Below are 5,514 nucleotides of genomic sequence, written 5' to 3'. Positions count from 1 at the left end.
AGATCAGCCAGGTTCGTCTTCTCCACCTCTGCTTTCAGTTCAGTAAGAACATGTTTTGCACTGACTGAGGGATCCTAGATCAGGGGGTCCTCGGGTGTCCGGTTTATTCGATATGGGCCGGGGTCCTCGGCTATCAAGATAAAGCAGAAGACTATCCCCTGTGTCCGGGTAGGACTCCTATATGCGTGGACGACAAGTTTGGTGTCCGGATGTACTATTTTCTTCCTCTGCAAATCGACTCTGTACAATCCTAGGCCCCTCCGGTGTGTATATAAACCGGAGGGTTTAGTCCATAGAGGCTATCAGAATAATCATAGGCTAGACAGCTAGGGTTTAGCCATTACGATCTCAAGGTAGATCAACTCTTGTAACCCCTATACTCATCGAATACAATCAAGCAGGACATAGGGTTTTACCTCCTTTAAGAGGGCCCAAACCTAGGTAAACATCGTGTCCCCATTGTCCCCTGTTACCATTGATCCTTAGACTCACAGCTTGGGCCCCCTACCCGAGATACGCGGGTTTTGACACCGACATTGGTGCTTTCATTGAGAGCTCTGCTGTGTAGTCACTAAAAGCGATCTATGGCTCGCCTTGTCATCAACAACGATATCACTTCTGGAAGGAGCCTAACTTTAGGACAGGTCCTCCAGCTCGGCGGCTTCACCGTGGGTGCCTACATGGCTATCAAGCCGACAGCGTTGTAACACCCCGCATGTAACTTGCCATATTTGTAACTCCGACTCTTGCCATTTTCGGCTATGTGCTATGATATTCCCTCCGTGGTCGGGCTTTGTTTTTCGTTTTGTATTTTGTTCATGTCATGCATTTCATATCATGTCATCATGTGCATTGCATTTGCATACGTATTCGTCTCATGCATCCGAGCATTTTCCCCGTTGTCCGTTTTGCAATCCGGCGCTCCTATCTCCTCCGGTGCACCCCTCTTGTTTTCTTTCGTGTGCGGGTGTCAAACATTCTTGGAATGGACCGAGGCTTGTCAAGTGGCCTTAATATACCACCCGGAGACCACCGGTCAAGTTTCGTTCCATTTGGAGGTCGTTTGGTACTCCAACGATTAACCGGGCATTCGCAAAGTCCATTTGAGTGTCCAGCAAAACCCCCCTAAAAACCAGCCCAAAACCCACCAAACTCTCTTCCATGCTCTAGGTCGTTCGATCACGATCGTGTCGCGAAAACCGCACCTCATTTGGAGCCTCCTAGCTCCCTCTACCTATTTATATGTGAGCCTCCCGAAAAACGAATCGCAGTCCAAACCCTACCTTCTTCCACCTCGCGCCCGGACGAAATTCCCCGCCGCCGGACGTGTCCGCGCCGCCGTCCCGGACGAATCCCGCTCCGCCACCTGTCCCTCTCTCTCCTCCTCGCGCCGCCGGCGCGCCGGGCCCTGGCGGGGCCCGCCTGAGCCCGCGCCTCGCGCCCGCCGCCGCCGCCGCCCGCGGGCACCCGCCGCCCGCGCGGCCGCCATCCGCCGCCACGACCGCCGCCCGCCGGCGCGCCTCCCCTCCTCCTCCGGCCGCAGCCCGAGGCCCCGCCACCTCCTCCCTCCGCCGGAGTCCGTCGCCTCCTCTTCCTCCATCGCCGGCGAGGTCGGAGCCCGAGCCCGAGCTCCTGTGCTTCGATCTGGATCCGGTCAACGCGCAGGTTGACCCGACCCCCCCCCCCCCCCCAAAATTGCTAAGTTTTTCTGTATTTCTACAGCATATGCTCATGTTCCTCAGTGCATAACTCCTTGCATGTAGCTCCGTTTCGCGCGTGTAATATGTCAAATTGTTCGTCTCGTGATGCTCTTCATTTCGTTCAATTGCACCATATTCATTAGAGTCATCTTGATGCCCAAATCTCTGTTACAAGAGGGCTAGTTGTTGTTATCTGCTGGTTCTTATCAGAACTTGGAGATTTGTCATTTTTGTATCTTTAAATCTGTGCATCTTATGGGCATGAGATCTACATGTGTCTTGCTGTATGCCATGCCATCTTTCCAAGGGTGTATGCCATGTATTTTTGTGATCTCTGTGGTGACTAGCACAAGCATGCAAAGTAGGCTCCGTAATGTTTCTGATTTCAGGGACTTAGTAACTTCTCTAAGTCCTTGTCTGCTGTTATTTTGTTGCCATGTAAACTTGATGCTACAGAGAGATCCATATATATTTTGGTGATGTTCAGTAAGGATGTTATGTAGCTATAGTCATAATTGATCCATTCCGGACCTTGTTTGCAATTATAGAGTACCGTAGCATGACTCAATCTTGCTCTACTTTTGCTATAAAATATTTCTGGCAGATTCTTAACATGATATTCATTTTTGCCAAGCTTGTTATAGTTGATCCATACATGCTATGCTTTTTTTCTTGCCATGGTTAGCTTCATCAACATGCCATCTTGCTGTAGGTATGCTTTTTTTGTCATGCATTGCTTTGTGGTGAGTGCATCAAGCTCACCAACATGCCTTCATATTATAGTTTCTGCCATGCTCTGTTTTCTGCTAAGTCTGGAACCTGATAACGAAACTTGCTATGTTTACATGCTTGCCATCATATCTTCTGGTCCTTTTTGGCTTATGGTCAGTAAGGGACTTTTGTCATATGCATATAGTAGAACACTGCCATGCCTTGTTTTGCTATGTTAAATTCCTGTAGCATGTTGATTTCATGCTCTGAACATTGCTACCTGATGATGTTTTCTGCCATGTCCAGTTTTTCACCAAGTCTGTGATCCTGTTATCTTTTGCACTTTTGCCATGCTTGTTTGAGCTTGATATGTTGTGACCTAGCCGTAGCTCAGTGTTCATCTTTTGTCAAGCATCTCCTGTATATTACTGTCATATGCTTTGTTGCTATGTTGGAGTGCTGTAGCATTGTTGTTGGTTGCATTTTAAGTGCTATCATGCTGTTAATCGCAGATTCGTGTCATTCTTGTTTTGCTTGCCATTTGCAAACCGTGCATCCGTTGCCGGTGATCTTTATATCGATTTCGACCGAAATCATCCCATCTTTCCAGTGGCATGCTTGGTTTGCCAAGTTACTGCCTTGTTCATCATTTTCCTTCCGGAGCATGCATATGCATCGCATATCATACATGTTTTGCATCATGTTGCTTGTGCATTTCTCGTGGTTGATTGTGGTTCCGTTGGTTTGTGTTCTTGTCTTGGGTAGAGCCGGGAGACGAGTTCGTGAACGAGGAACCTGTTGAGTACGCTTACGAGGATCAAGCTTTCGACAACTCTGAGAAACTTGCAGGCAAGATGACCACCCCTCGAAATCACTTCTATCTTTGCTTTGCTAGTTGTTCGCTCTATTGCCATGCCGCGCTACCTATCACTTGCTATATCATGTCTCCCATTTTGCCATGTCAGCCTCTAACCATCCTTTCCTAGCAAACCATTGTTTGGCTAAGTTACCGCTTTTGCTCAGCCCCTTTTATACCGTTGCTAGTTGCAGGTGAAGTTGAAGTTTGTTCCATGTCGGAACATGGATATGTTGGGTTATCACAATATCTCTTATTTAATTAATGCATCTATATATTTTGGTAAAGGGTGGAAGGCTCGGCCTTATGCCTGGTGTTTTGTTCCACTCTTGCCGCCCTAGTTTGTGTTATACCGGGATTATATTCCTTGAGTTTGCGTTCCTTACGCGGTCGGGTGATTTATGGGACCCCCTTGACAGTTCGCCTTGAATAAAACTCCTCCAGCAAGGCCCAACCTTGGTTTTACCATTTGCCACCTAAGCCTTTTCCCCCCGGGTTTTCTAGAGCCCGAGGGTCATCTTTATTTAAACCCCCGGGCCAGTGCTCCTCTGAGTATTGGTCCAAACTGTCAGTCGCCGGTGGCCACCAGGGGCAACTCTGGGCTGGCCTATCGGAAGCTTGGACAATCCGGTGTGCCCTGAGAACGAGATATGTGCAGCTCCTATCGGGATTTGTCGGCACATTAGGGCGGCTTTGCTGGTCTTGTTTTACCATTGTCGAAATGTCTTGTAAACCGGGATTTCGAGACTGATCGGGTCTTTCCGGGAGAAGGTTTATCCTTCATTGACCGTGAGAGCTTATGATGGGCTAAGTTGGGACACCCCTGCAGGGTATTATCTTTCGAAAGCCGTGCCCGCGGTTATGAGGCAGATGGGAATTTGTTAATGTCCGGTTGTAGAGAACTTGTCACTTGACCCAATTAAAATACATCAACTGCGTGTGTAGCCGTGATGGTCTCTTCTCGGCGGAGTCCGGGAAGTGAACACGGTCTGAGTTATGTTTGACGTAAGTAGGAGTTCAGGATCACTTCTTGGTCATTGCTAGTTGACGACCACTCCGTTGCTTCTCTTCTCGCTCTCTTTTGCATATGTTAGCCACCATATATGCTTATTGCCGCTGCAGCTCCACCTCTTTACACCTCCCTTTTCCTATAAGCTTAAATAGTCTTGATCTCGCGGGTGTGAGATTGCTGAGTCCCCGTGACTCACGGATTCTACCAAAACAGTTGCAGGTGCCGACGATGCCAGTGCAGATGATGGGGTCGATCTCAAGTGGGAGTTCGATGAGGAACGTGGTCGTTACTATGTGTCTTTTCCTGATGATCAGTAGTGGAGCCCAGTTGGGACGATCGGGGATCTAGCATTTGGGGTTGTCTTATTTTCATCTGGATTTTGACCGTAGTCGGTCTATATGTTTGTATTTTGGATGATGTATGGATTATATTTATGTATTGTGTGAAGTGGCGATTGTAAGCCAACTCTTTATCCCATTCTTGTTCATTACATGGGATTGTGTGAAGATGACCCTTCTTGCGACAAAACCACTATGCGGTTATGCCTCTAAGTCGTGCCTCGACACGTGGGAGATATAGCCGCATCGTGGGCGTTACAAGCGTCCCCCACGATCGCCAAACTCCACCCCTGCATCGGTCTTGAATACTCCAAAAAGATGGATCCGGCGGATGTCTCATCCTTAAACGAGCCGCTGGATCGCATCGCCGCTCTGGGGCTTTCAACGTACTATGATCGGATCGGGCTTAAACCCGACCAAAGGGAAATCAACCTCCCACCGATCACCCACCTGGTAGCGGTCGTCAAGGAACGAGCCGAAAAAACTTCTTCCCCTAAATTAAAGACCAGCTACGTTCGGATCTCCGAACCCCTTGAGTTGGATACCCTTCCTTTGGATGAGACTCCGCGTCCCCCGAACTCAGGGTCGGACATAGGGTCCAGAGAGCACTTGGATCTTGCCGGACCCGAACTGGTGACCTCGGAGATTTTACAAGCTCCGGATACAATCTTGGGTTGGGATTCGAGTTTTAGCCCACCCACCCACCACAGTCAATACTCTCCAAGTAATTCAAGCCCTCCAGACATATATGACCTGACGTATGTACGGTAGCAACCTCAAGAAATGGTCCATCACTTTTGGGCCAGGTTCCTACTTGTCAAAAACAAGATTAAAGATTGTTGCGACGACGTTGCAGTCTCGGTCTTTCATCGCAATTGTACCGACAAGGGAATTCAG

Source organism: Aegilops tauschii, chromosome 5 (genome assembly GCF_002575655.3).
Source record: "Aegilops tauschii subsp. strangulata cultivar AL8/78 chromosome 5, Aet v6.0, whole genome shotgun sequence".
NCBI lineage: Eukaryota > Viridiplantae > Streptophyta > Magnoliopsida > Poales > Poaceae > Aegilops > Aegilops tauschii.
The sequence above is the reverse complement of the archived record's forward strand: the minus strand, read 5'-3'. Positions refer to the sequence as shown.